The sequence below is a fragment of the Pogoniulus pusillus genome, chromosome 5 (assembly GCF_015220805.1).
Source record: "Pogoniulus pusillus isolate bPogPus1 chromosome 5, bPogPus1.pri, whole genome shotgun sequence".
NCBI classification, from domain to species: domain Eukaryota; kingdom Metazoa; phylum Chordata; class Aves; order Piciformes; family Lybiidae; genus Pogoniulus; species Pogoniulus pusillus.
The window spans coordinates 19,303,179-19,317,855 of record NC_087268.1 but is presented as its reverse complement, the minus strand read 5'-3'; positions in this window follow the sequence as shown (position 1 = coordinate 19,317,855).

Sequence of the window (14,677 nt, the reverse complement as noted above, 5' to 3'; positions counted from 1 at the left end):
GTTCAACAGTTTGCCTCATGGGTGGAAACACAGCTCAACCATCTGTCACTCAGTCATCCACAATGCACTGGAGAAAGGTAAAGCTCCAGAGCACATACAGTTCATCAACGACATCATTGTGTGTGTCCAAACTGCTGAGGAAGTCTTCGAGAAAGGTAACAAAATCATTGACATTCTGTTGCAAGCAGGTTTTGCCATTAAGAGAGACAAGGTCAAAGGACCTTCCAGAGAAATTCAGTTTCTGGGAGTGCGGTGGCAGGATGGTCGCCGTCACATTCCACAGGATGTGATCAACAAAGTCTCCACCATGGCAGTTCCCACCAATAAGAAGGAGACTCTATCTTTCTTACATGCAGTGGGATTTTGGAGACTACCCATTCCTGGATTCAGTCAAATTGTCAAACCTCTGCATGATGTGACTCGTAAGAAAAACAATTTTGAGTGTGGACCTGAACAACAAGCAGCCTTTGATCAAATCAAGCAAGAAATAGTCCATGCAGTGGGCTTGGGACGTGTGCGATCTGGTCCGGACATTAAGAACATTCTGTACACGGCTGTGAGTGACAATGGTCCAACTTGGAGCCTTTGGCAGAGAGCTCCAAACGAGACACATGGTCATCCACTTGGTTTCTGGGGTCATACCTACAGAGGTTCAGAGGCAAATTACACTCCAACTGAGAAAGTGATACTAGCAGCTTATGAAGGAGTGAAAGCAGCTTCTGAAGTGATTGGAACTGAGTCACAATTGCTGTTAGTTCCTAGACTGCCAGTTTTAAACTGGATGTTCAAAGGCAAAGTTTCATCACCGCATCATGCCACAGATTCAACCTGGTCTAAATGGATGGCTTTGATAACCCAACGAGCACAAATGGGTAATCACGATCGGCCTGGTCTGGTGGAGGTGATGACCAACTGGCCGGGAGGCACAGACTGTACCAAACCTCCAGAGGAGAAAATAACCCATGCTGAGGAAGCTCCTCCCTATGGTGATGTGCTAGTTTGAAGCAAGCTGGAATGTTTTGGTAGAAGAACTAGATAACGGGCAGTGAAATGAAAAACAATTGTGTCTACTTCTCTCACAGTCATGCTGAGAACTCTGGGAAGAAGAAAGACTTTTTCTCCATTTTGTTTCTCACTCTTGCTTTTGCCTTGGACCTGGTCACATCTCATTAACCCTGCTCCTACTAACCTTGCTCCCTAACCTCTTGGCTGCACCTCTTTTCTTCCTGAGAACTGGGGTAAGGTTGAGAGGGCCGGGGGGAGGTGTTGGGGTGGTTTGAGAGCCCCTCCTGGGGACTCAGGTTTCTGGGAGGGGAGTTGTGCTTTTGTATTGTTTATCCTTTGTATATAACTGTATATAATTGTATATAACTGTATATATTGTAAATAGCTGCTTGTAAATTCTGCTAGCTGTAAATAAATTGCTTCATCTATATTCCCAGGGTCCGTCTGAGTTAGCTGGGGCAAATACAAAAGAGTGGGGGGGCGGGGTAACCCCCAAACCATCACATTTTTAATTGGCTTTCCCAACGTGGGGCTAGATATTTCAGTGAGTGGAAATTAGCTCTGGGAATTAAGATGAAGCTAATCAAGCAGCTATTGTATTTGGTTGGTGCATTGCTCTGGTCTGGTTTTGTTTTCTTGGTATTTAGTTGGTTAAAAGGCCAAATTGTTGCTTATTTCATTGATCTGGCTTATAATAAGGCTAAAGCTAAGGTTTCAGATATGTTCTGGAGCTGGGGTGATTTTATTCTTGGTTATGCTGGTTTTAATATCTCTGAGAATATTACCAAGGACATTACAGGAGCTCTGGTCAATAATGTGACAATCAATGGAAATTCTGCTTTAAATATGGCTCTAATGAGAGTTATTCAGCCTAAGACAGGAATTCCAACTGTTTGCATAGGTACATGCTCGTGTAAAACTGTTTTTCTTCTCACAATTTTTAATATTTGCCTCATGATTTTAATATTCATATTAATTTTGGCATTATTGGTGAAAAATTCAAAACCAGGTTCTGTAAGAGCTAGGAAAAATTCTGTGTCTCAGAAGCAGTCTCTTTCACAGCAAAACAAGGGAACACAGTTATCGGCTTCCCCCTTGCCAGCCTCTGCCCCTCCTTCTCCAAGTGCTGGGAACACAGCCAGTGTTCCCGCCACAAACAATAACAATGATAACAAAACCAAAAACAAAAACGGGCAGAATTCGGTAGGAGCCTCAGGAGCACAGGCAGGTACCCAAAATCAGAATGTTCCTAGCAAAAATGAAAACAAGTCAGGGTTGGCAGGCATCCCAGGAGGACAGGCAAATAATAATACTACTAGTGTTGGTAACGCTAGCCCAGTCAGTCCAAATCCTAATGACACCAGCTTAGCCAATTCGAACCCCCAGCCAGCAGACCAGAATCAGAATCCTCCTGTTAAAAGCAAGGCAGATTTGAACTCACAAGCTCCAGGTCAGACCCCTAAGGATACAAATGCTCCAAGTCAGACTCCTAAAGATTCAAATCCTCCAGCAGACACATCCAAGTCTGTTGCTGCTCAGGCCCTTCTGGCACCTGCTAAGGCAAAAGCTAAGACAAAGAGTGGTTCGCAGGAGGATGTAAGAGATGGGACCTCTGGTGATCAGCAGCAAGAGGAGGAAGAGGAGGCAGTTAGTCTGCGAGACCTTGTAGATGTGCTGAGACAACAATACTCCAGTGAGAGGAGCGCTGTGAGGTTAGCTGCCAGGAGAGAGGATGGTTCCAATGAGTTTAGGAATGCTATGAGGAAGATTGTGTTAGGCCAGGCACCACCAGAACAACAGGAAGAGGAGGAGGAAGATGACATCCAAGGCTCCAAGGATCCACTCAGAGAGGTCAGGGAAGTTAGGAAGGAATACACAAGGGAATCAGGTGAGCCAATCCTAAGCTGGCTAGTGAGATGCCGTGGCATTGGTGCTAATGCTCTGCAGGTAGGAGACAAGTCTGCCAAGCAGCTGGGACCACTCACTAAGGAGAGTGGAGTGGACAAACACCTAGCAAGTCCTCTTGGTAGGGTTAGCTTGTGGACGCGCCTTCTGTTGGCTGTGGCTATGAGATATCCTTCCCGAGATGATTTGCCATGGGCTGCCAAGAAGTGGAACACCGTTGAGCAGGGAATTAAGCTTCTGAAGGAGTTTGCTGTGAAGGAAGTGCTTTATGGAGATCATGGCACACATGAGCCTGATGATATTCCTTTGGGAACAGGTCTCATGAAGAAGCTGATTAAGCTTGCTCCTTCATCCTATGCTAACATCTTGGCCAGTAAATTTCTAGCAAGGAGTGATAATGGAAGATCTTTCACTGTTGGTGAATTCACTGACCAGCTCAGGCAGATAGAGGACAGCTTGTCCCATTCTGGTATAATCTGTGCCATAAAGACTATGACTACAGAGCTTAAAGATGGTATAAGAGATGGCATCAAAGAGAGCATGAAAGAACTGAAGGAGGATCTTAAAAACATTACCAATCTGGTAAAGGATACCATTCCTGCATCATCTGAATGGGTGAATGTTTCTGCAGTCAGGAACAGACGCCCACCTCCTGCAAGGCAATTCCAGCCCAGGAGGAGACAAATTCCACCCAGACAGCAGCAATCACGTGCGTCACTGTGGATACTTCTGCGTGACACATACGGGGAGAACATGAACAAATGGGATGGTAAACCTACTTCAGCTCTTTCAAAGAGGGTCAGGGATCTGCAGAGTGGCAGAAACAGAGGCAATAATGCCAGGAAAGTAGCTGTCACTTCTTCAACTCCTGAGAGCAACTGCAATCATTCCAACAGTTGCAATTCCTCTCACAACAACACCAATCACTGTGTACACCCTACATGCCATGTTCAGCATTAGGGGTGCCCTGCCTCCAGCCAGGAGGAGGAAAGGGATAGTGGAGAGAACCGAATCTATTGGAATGTATTCATTAGGTGGCCTGGCAGTTCAAGAGTTCGGAAATACAGGGCTTTAGTTGACACAGGTGCTCAGTGTACTTTATTGCCATCAAATTGCAAAGGGACAGAGTCCATTTCTATCTTTGGAATCACTGGTGGATCTCAAGAGTTAACTAAGGTACAGGCTGAGATCAGTTTAACTGGTAAAGAGTGGAAGATACATACTATTGTAACTGGTCCTGCTGCGCCTTGCATTTTGGGAATTGACTTTTTGAGACAAGGTTGTTTCAAAGATCCTAAGGGTCACAAATGGGCTTTTGGAATAGCATCTGTAGAGATTGAGGATGGTAAATTGAAATTGTCTGTTAGACCTGAACTTTCTGATGAATCTGCAGTTGTGGGACATCATGACATAGAGGACCTGGAAGTGCCAATTGCAACTCAAACTGTTCATCATAGGCAGTACAGAACTAACCGTGACTCTTTGTTGCCCATTCATCAGCTGATTCGTCAACTGGAGAGTCAGGCTGTCATCGAGAAAGCTCATTCACCTTTCAACAGTCCCATCTGGCCTGTGCGCAAACCTACAGGCGACTGGAGACTCACAGTTGACTTTCGTGCCCTCAACGAGGTGACGCCACCCATGAGTGCAGCTGTGCCGGACATGCTGGAACTCCAGTACGAGCTGGAATCGAAGGAGGCTAAATGGTATGCAACCATAGACATTGCTAATGCTTTCTTCTCTATTCCCATAGCAAAGGAGTGCAGGCCTCAGTTTGCATTCACCTGGAGAGGAATCCAGTACCAGTTCAATCGTTTGCCTCAGGGGTGGAAACACAGCTCAAGCATCTGTCACTCAGTCATCCACAATGCACTGGAGAAAGGTAAAGCTCCAGAGCACATCCAGTACATCGACGACATCATTGTGTGGGGCCAAACTGCTAAGGAAGTCTTCGAGAAAGGTAACAAAATCATTGACATTCTGTTACAAGCAGGTTTTGCCATTAAGAGAGACAAGGTCAAAGGACCTGCCAGAGAAATTCAGTTTCTGGGAGTGCGGTGGCAAGATGGTCGCCGTTACATTCCTCAGGATGTGATCAACAAAGTCTCTACCATGGCAGTTCCCACCAGTAAGAAGGACACACTTTCTTTCCTTGGTGTGGTGGGATTTTGGAGACTACACATTCCTGGTTTCAGTCAGATTGTCAAACCTCTGCATGATGTGACTCGTAAGAGAAACAATTTTGAGTGGGGACCTGAACAACAAGCAGCCTTTGATCAAATCAAACGAGAAGTAGTCCATGCAGTGGGCTTAGGACCTGTGAGATCTGGTCCGGACATTAAAAACATTCTGTACACAGCTGCCAGTGACAATGGTCCAACTTGGAGTCTTTGGCAGAGAGCTCCAAATGAGACACGTGGTCGTCCTCTTGGTTTCTGGGGACGTTGTTACAGAGGTTCAGAGACAAATTACACTGCAACTGAGAAAGAGATTCTAGCAGCCTATGAGGGAGTGAAAGCAGCTTCTGAAGTGATTGGAACTGAGTCACAATTGCTTTTAGCTCCTAGACTGCCAGTTCTTAACTGGATGTTCAAAGGCAAAGGTTCATCACCACATCATGCCACAGATGCAACCTGGTCTAAATGGATGGCTTTGATAACCCAACGAGCACGAATGGGTAATCTTGACCGACCTGGTCTAGTGGAGGTGATCACCAACTGGCCGGAAGGCACAGACTGTACCAAACCTCCAGAGGAGAAAATAACTCGTGCTGAGGAAGCTCCTCCCTATGATGATCTCTCTGATGAGGAAAAGAACTATGCTTTGTTCACAGATGGTTCCTGTCGTTTTGTTGGGAACAAGCGACTATGGAAGTCAGCAGTTTGGAGTCCAACCAGGAGAGTTACCGAAACGAAAGATGGAGAAGGAGAATCCAGTCAGTTCGCTGAGGTAAAAGCTGTTCAACTTGCTCTTGATGTGGCTGAACGTGAAAATTGGCCTATCCTTTACCTCTACACCGACTCGTGGATGGTAGCCAATGCTCTATGGGGTTGGCTGAAGGACTGGAAGAAGAATGGTTGGCAGAGGAAAGGAAAGCCTATTTGGTGTGCTGATCTATGGCAGGACATTGAAGCACGGCTGGAGAGAACTCCAGTGAAGGTGCGGCACGTAGATGCACACATGCCCAAGAGCAGAACCACTGAGGAACATCAACATAACCAGAAGGCAGACCAAGCTGCTAAGATTGCTCAAGTTGACACCAACTCTGAACTTGACATTGACCTTGATTGGAAACACCGAGGTGAGCTGTTCTTAGCTCGGTGGGCCCATGACTCATCTGGACATCAAGGCAGAGATGGAACATACCGATGGGCTCGTGATAGGTCAATTGACTTGTCCATGGACGCTATCACCCAAGTCATCTATGACTGTGACATTTGTGCTGCTATTAAGCAGGCTAAGCGAATCAAGCCCTTATGGTATGGTGATAGATGGTCAAAGTACAAGTATGGTGAAGCCTGGCAGATTGACTACATCACTTTACCTCGATCTCGTTCTGGCAAGCAGTATGTGCTAACGATGGTAGAAGCCAGCACCGGATGGTTGGAAACCTATCCAGTTCCACATGCAACTGCACGTAACACCATTGTTGGTTTGGAGAGACAGATCTTGTGGAGACATGGAACTCCAGAGAGAATTGAGTCAGACAATGGTACTCATTTCAAGAACAATCTTGTGAAAAATTGGGCCAAAGAGCATGGTATTGAATGGATCTATCACATACCCTACTATGCACCAGCTTCAGGGAAGATTGAGCGCTACAACGGTTTGCTGAAAACCACCCTAAAAGCCATGGGGGGTGGAACTCTAAAAAACTGGGACAAACATTTAGCACAAGCTACCTGGTTGGTAAATAGTAGAGGTTCAGTAAATAGAGCAGGACCTGCACAATCAGATTTGGTCCAAACAGTAGACGGTGATAAAGTTCCTGTTGTACATGAAAAGAATCTGTTAGGAAAAACTGTTTGGGTATTTTCTCCTTCGGGCGAAGGGAAACCTGTCCGAGGGGTGGTTTCTGCTGAAGGTCCTGGTCATACATACTGGGTAATGCAGGAGAATGGTGAAATCCAGTGTATTCCACAGAGAAATTTAACCTTAGCTGAGAGAGTTTAAATTCAAGCTGTTAGGAGTTTTCTTTTTTAGGTAACATCGGCGCCCAACACTGAGAGAATCTATGATAGAATCTACAGTACGTGAGCACGAAACCCAACATCACCTGGGAGTCCCTGTTCTGAGCTTTTGAATCACCTACATCTGATTGAAGTGTGAACTGAACTTGTATATATTATTTTAGTGTAAATATTGGTTTAGGTTAGATTGGATAATTCTCAGCGATACTCTGAGCGAAGTAGACAAGGGGTGGATTGTGCTAGTTTGAAGCAAGCTGGAATGTTTTGGTAGAAGAACTAGATAACGGGCAGTGAAATGAAAAACAATTGTGTCTACTTCTCTCACAGTCATGCTGAGAACTCTGGGAAGAAGAAAGACTTTTTCTCCATTTTGTTTCTCACTCTTGCTTTTGCCTTGGACCTGGTCACATCTCATTAACCCTGCTCCTACTAACCTTGCTCCCTAACCTCTTGGCTGCACCTCTTTTCTTCCTGAGAACTGGGGTAAGGTTGAGAGGGCCGGGGGGAGGTGTTGGGGTGGTTTGAGAGCCCCTCCTGGGGACTCAGGTTTCTGGGAGGGGAGTTGTGCTTTTGTATTGTTTATCCTTTGTATATAACTGTATATAATTGTATATAACTGTATATATTGTAAATAGCTGCTTGTAAATTCTGCTAGCTGTAAATAAATTGCTTCATCTATATTCCCAGGGTCCGTCTGAGTTAGCTGGGGCAAATACAAAAGAGTGGGGGGGCGGGGTAACCCCCAAACCATCACAGGTGATCTCTCTGATCAGGAAAAGAACTATGCTTTGTTCACAGATGGTTCCTGTCATCTTGTTGGGAACAAGCAAAGATGGAAGTCAGCAGTCTGGAGTCCTACCAGGAGAGTTACTGAAGCGAGAGATGGAGAGGGAGAATCCAGGCAGTTCGCTGAGGTGAAAGCTGTCCAGCTTGTTCTTGATGTGGCTGAATGTGAGAATTGGCCTATCCTTTACCTCTACACCGACTCATGGATGGTAGCCAATGCTCTATGGGGTTGGCTAAAGGACTGGAAGAAGCATGGTTGGCAGAGGAAAGGAAAGCCTATTTGGTGTGCTGATCTGTGGCAGGACAAATTCCACCTAGACACCAGCAATCACGTGTCACGGTGGATAAGTCTTTGTGACCAATTTGGTGAGAACATGAACAAGTGGGATGGTCAGTCTACTTCAGTTCTTTTCAAGATAGTCATGGAACTGCAGAGTGGCAGAAACAGAAGCAACAATGCCAGAAAATTGGTTGTCACTTCATCAGCTACCCAGAGCAACTGCAATTATTGCAACAATTGCAGTTTCTCTCACAACAACACCAATCATTGTGTACACCCCACATGCCATGTTCAGCATTCAGGGTGCTCAGTGTACTTTACTGACATCCAATTGCAAAGGCACAGAGACCATCACTATTTCTGGAATCACCTAGTGGATCTCAAGAGTTAACTAAGTTGCAGGCTGAGACAAGTTTAACTGGTAAAGAGTGGAAGAAACATACTATTGTAACTGGTCCTGATGCGCCTTGCATTCTGGGAATTGACTTTTTGAGACAAGGTTGTTTCAAAGAACCTAAGGGTCACAAATGGGCTTTTGGAATAGCACCTGTAGAGATTGAGGATGGTAAATTGAAATGGCTCATTAGACCTGAACTTTCAGATGAATCTGCAGTTGTGGGACATCATGACATAGAGGATCTGAAACTGCCCATTGATACTCAAACTGTACACCACAAGCAGCACAGACCTAACCATGACTCTTTGTTGCCCGTCCATCAGCTGATTTGTCTACTGGAGAGTCAGGCTATCATCGAGAAAGCTCATTCACCTTTCAACAGTCCCATCTGGCCTGTGCGCAAGCCTAACAGACACTGGCAAATGACAGTAGACATTTGTGCCCTCAACGAGGTGACTCCACCCATGAGCGCACCTGTGACAGACATGCTGGAACTCCAGTACGAGCTAGAATCGAAGGAGGCTAAATGGTATGCTACCTTAGGCATTGCTAATGCTTTCCTCTCTATTCCCATAGCAAAGGAGTGCAGGCCTCAGTTTGCATTCACCTGGAGAGGAATCCAGTACCAGTTCAACCATTTGCCTCAGGGGTGGAAGCACAGCTCAGCAATTTGTCACTCAGTCGTCCACAATGCACTGGAGAAAGATAAAGCCCCAGAGCACATACAATGCACCGACGACATCATTACGTGTGGCCAAACAGCTGAGGAAGTAGTTGAGAAAGGTAACAAAATCATTGACATTGTGTTGCAAGCAGGTTTTGCCATTAAGAGAGACAAGGTCAAAGGACCTTCCAGAGAAATTCAGTTTCTGGGAGTGCGGTTGCAAGGATGGTTGCCGTCACAATCCACAGGATGTGATCGACAAAGTCTCTACCATGGCAGTTCCCACCAATAAGAAGGAGACTCTATCTTTCTTGGGTGCAGTGGGATTTTGGAGACTACCCATTCCTGGATTCAGTCAAATTGTCAAACCTCTGCACGATGTGACTCATAAGAGAAACAACTTCGAGTAGGGACCTGAACAACAAGCAGCCTTTGATTAAATCAAACAAGAAGTAGCCCATGCAGAGGGCTTGTGACCTGTGTGATCTGGTCTGGACATTAAGATCATTCTGTACATGGCTGCCACTGACAATGGTCCAACTTGGAGCCTTTGGCAGAGAGCTCCAAACGAGACACATGGTCATCCACTTGGTTTCTGGGGTCATACCTACAGAGGTTCAGAGGCAAATTACACCCCCAACTGAGAAAGAGATACTAGCAGCTTATGAAGGAGTGAAAGCAGCTTCTGAAGTGATTGGAACTGAGTCACAATTACTCTTAGCTCCTAGATTGACAATTATAAATTGGATGTTCAAAGGCAAAGGTTCATCACTGCATCATGCCACAGATTCAACCTGGTCTAAATGGATGGCTTTGATAACCCAACGAGCATGAATGGGTAATCATGATTGACCTGGTCTGGTGGGGGTGATCACCAAACCTCCACAGGAGAAAATAACTCGTGCTGAGGAAGCTCCACCCTATGGTGATCTCTATGGTCAGGAAAAGAACTATGCTTTGTTCACAGATGGTTCCTGTCGTCTTGTTGGGAACAAGCAAAGATGGAAGTCAGCAGTCTGGAGTCCTACCAGGAGAGTTACTGAAGCAAGAGATGGAGAGGGAGAATCCAGTCAGTTCACTGAGGTAAAAGCTGTCCAGCTTGTTCTTGATGTGGCTGAACGTGAAAATTGGCCATCCTTTACCTCTTCACCTACTCATGGATGGCAGCCAATGCTCTATGGGGTTGCCTCAAGGACTGGAAAAAGAAAGGTTGGCAGAGGAAAGGAAAGCCTATTTGTTGTGCTGATCTATGGCAGGACATCAGTGCACGACTGGAGAGAATTCCAGTGAAGGTGCAGCACGTAGACTCAGACATGCCTAAGAGCAGAGCCACTGAGGAACAACAACACAACCAGCAGGCAGACCAAGCTACATAAATTTCCCAAGTTCATACCAACTCTGATCTTGACCTTGATTGGAAACACCGAAGTGAACTGTTCTTAGCTCGGTGGGCCCATGATTCATCTGGACATCAAGGCAGAGATGCAACATACCGATGGGCACGCGATAGGTCAATTGACTTGTCCATGGACGCTATCACCCAAGTCATCCATGACTGTGACATTTGTGCCGTTATTAAACAGGCTAAGTGAATCAAGCCCTTATGGTACGGTGAGAGATGGTCAAAGTACAAGTATGGTGAAGCCTGGCAGATTGACTACATCACTTTACCTCGATCTCGTTCTGGCAAGCAGTATGTGCTAACGATGGTAGAGGCCAGCACCGGATGGCTGGAAACCTATCCAGTTCCACATGCTGCTGCATGTAACACCATTCTTGGCTTGGAGAGACAAATCATGTGGAGTCATGGAATTCCAGAGAGAATCAAGTCAGACAATGGCACTCATTTCAAGAACAACCTTATGAAAAACTGGGCCAAAGAGCATGGCATTGAGTGGATCTACCACATACCCTACTATGCACCAGTTTCAGGGAAGATTGAGTGCTACAACTGTTTGCTGAAAACCACCCTAAAAGCCATGGGCGGTGCAACTCTGAAAAACTGGGACAAACATTTAGCACAAGATACCTGGTTGGTAAATAGTAGAGGTTCAGTAAACAGAGCAGGACCTGCACAATCAGACTTGGTCCAAACAGTAGAGGGTGATAAAGTTCCTGTTGTACGTGAAAAGAATCTGTTAGGGAAAACTGTTTGGGTATTTTCTCCTTCGGGCAAAGGGAAACCTGTCTGAGGGGTGGTGTCTGCTGAAGGTCCTGGTCACACCTACTGGGTAATGCAGGAGAATGGTGAAATCCAGTGTATTCCACAGAGAAACCTAACTGTAGCTGAGAGAGTCTAAATTCAGAATGTATAATACAAGCTGTTAGGAGTTTTCTGTTCTAGGTACCATCGGTGTCCATCATTGAAAGAATCTATGATAGAATCTACAGTACATGAGCACGAACCCAGTGTCACCTGGGAGTCCCTGTTCTCGTCTCATCTGTGAGGAGACAAACTGTTCTGAGCTTTTGAATCACCTACATCTGAGATAGCTGGAATGAAGTGTGAACTGAACTTGTAATATCCATTAGTGTAAATATTGGTTTAGATTAGATCAGATAGTTCTTAGCGATACTCTGAGTGAAGTAGACAGGGGTGGATTGTGCTTGTTTGGAACAGGCTAGAATGTTTTGGTGAAAAGAACTAGATAATAGGCTGTGAAAGGAAAACAGTGGTGATGTCTCCTTCCCTCAGAGTCTCGCTGAAGAAGAATGTAAACATTAGATAACACTTTCGCCATTTTGTCTGCACTTTCTGGCTGGGCTCGGACTGAGCTGCATCTTCCTAGCCTCACCTGCCACTCACCTCTGCTTCTTAACCTCTGGCCGAACCTCTCTTCTTTCTTTGGACTGGGGTAAGGTTGAGAGGGTCAGGGGGAAGGTACAGAGGTGGTTGAGAGCCCCTCCTGGGGACTCAAGTTTCTGGGAGGGAAGTTGTGTTTCTGTATTACCTTTTCATTTGTATATTTCTGTATATAACTGTATATATTGTAAATATCTGCTTGTCTATTGTGCTAGCTGTAAATAAATAGCTTCATTTATATTCCCACAGCCTGCCTGAGTCTAGCTGGATATTTCTAAAAGTGTGGGGGGGTGGGTAACACCCAAACCACCACACAGAAAAAGTCGATTAAGCTGTGGAATGGTTTGGAGAACAGGTTATCTGAGGAGCAGATGAGGCAACTGGGTCTGTTTTGTCTGGAGAAGAGGAGGCTGAGGTGAGATCTTCTCACCCTCTTCAAGTACCTCAAAGGAGGTTGTAGCCAGGTGAGTTTTGGTCTCTTCTGCCTAATAACAAGTGATATGATGAAAAGAAATGGCTGTAGGTTGCACCAGGGCAGGTTTAGGTTGGGTCTTAGAAAAAACTTCTCCGCTGAAAGGATTCTCAACCACTAAACACGCTCCCCACAGATGCAATTGAATCCTCATCACTAGTGGTTGAATCTGCATCCCTCTGAGTGTCAAAGATGCACAGATGTGGTGGTGAGGGACATGGCTCAGTACCAGACATAGCAAGTTAGATAATGTTTGAACTTGATGGTCTTAAAGGTCTTTTCCAACAAAAACAATTCTATGACTCTCTAAGTTCTCCATATCATACACTGCAGCAAGACTGGGGTCTGTGATGGTTTAAGGGGTAATTTTGAAAGTGTGTTCAAATTTCAGCTTTGAAATATCAGAGTAACCCTAAAGTCTCAGCAAGTCCCCTCTGTGAGGCAAAGATACTATCATTGCAAGTTCTTCTGGTTAAGAGTGAACATTCTCCACAACACACCAAGGAGTTTGCCAGCAAGGCAGGCTGCTGAAAGCCTGCTCTGTGACTCAGACGCAAACTGACAGGAAAAAAATGCATGCAGAAGTTCAACATTGCCATTGGGCCTGTGCCTTCAGCCGTGCCAGAAGTGGCTGTGAAGAGGTTGACTTCATTCCAGGTGTCACTTTCTCCCTCCTTCTGACCTTTGTTTGAACAAGTGCTTTTTCCTTCTTTGTGTTCAAATTTCTTAGCAGTCCATCAGCAATGCAGAGCCCAGTTCTGCAGAACAGGAATGTTTTTGCAGAACACTGGGTTTGCAAAATCACAGAATGGCGAGGATTGAGAGGGCCCTCTGAATATCATCTAGTCCAACTGCCCCTGCTAAAGCAGGATCACTCAGAATAAATCACCCAGGAACATACCTGGGTGGGTTTGGACTGCCTTCAGAGAAGGAGACTCCAAAACCTCTCTGGGCATCTTGCTCCAGTGATCTGCCACCATTAAAGGGAAGATTTTTTTCCCCCTTCTGCTTAGGTGAAACCTCCTGTGTTCTAGTTTGTGTCTGTTGCCCCTTGTCCTGTCACTGGAGACCACTGAAATGGTTCCATTGTCGTGACACTCACCCTTTAGATATTAATAATATCCTCCCTCCTCCAGGCTAAACAGCCCTCTTGCCATCTTACTGGCCCTCCACTGGGCTCTTTCCAGTAGTTTCTTGTTGTTCTTGAACTGGGAAGCCTGGATCTGGGCATGGTATTCTAGATAATGCCTCAACAAGGCCGAGCAGAATGGGACGATACTCTTACTTGACCTGAAATTTTACAAGAAAAGCTGCACAAATACTGCACATTTCTTTGCAAATGTCTCCTCCTCCTCCTCCTGCTCCTGCTCCTCCTCCTCCTCCTCCTCCTTCTCCTCCTTCTCCTCCTTGCCTTTACCTTTGAAAATATCTATCCTTGTGTTGTGAAGGGGTTTGTCTGGGTTTTAGGGGAATGAAATATGAGGCCGAATTTCAAAGGGTTTAAATAATTTAATATTATATAAACGAGAAATTCCCCCCTTCCCCAAACTTATTTACAGCTACCCCACACAAGTTCTTTGTATGCGGTTGTGAAATTATATTACAGAATGTCTATATACAGCGGAATTGGGAATTTAGCAAAGGTTTGGAAAGATTTAGATAGAGAGCCTGTGGCATGAAAGTGCCACAGGTAAAATTACTGAGAGTCTATGCTAGTTTAAATCGAATTTGCTCAGTTACTCACTGGCTGGAGTCAGTTTCAAGTGATCCCAAATATGTGCGGCAAAGCCACATTGTTAACCCTCATGGGTTTGAATAGTTCAGTTCAGGGATTATTGGGGCGCGTTGTCTGAGGATTCCACAGGCACGGTCAAGCTGGGAACGGCGGGCTGGAGCGGTGGCTGGCCAGAAGCACCTTGGTCAGTTTCCCTTGGCTGGTGCGAGGTGCCATAGGCTGGAATCATGCAGCATCGGTGGTCCCCAAAAGCAGCAAAGCGGCTGGAAACAGTAGATGGAGGAGGGTAGAAGAGAGGTGGCAGGAACACTGAATTGTCCCTTTTATGAGGTATGACCCTGAGATTGATGGTCCTTGGCCACATTTCTATCCAATAAGGGTCTGGCAGGAGGCCAAAACATACCAAATAAGGTGAAATCCACGGGTCTGGTACCCCCAAA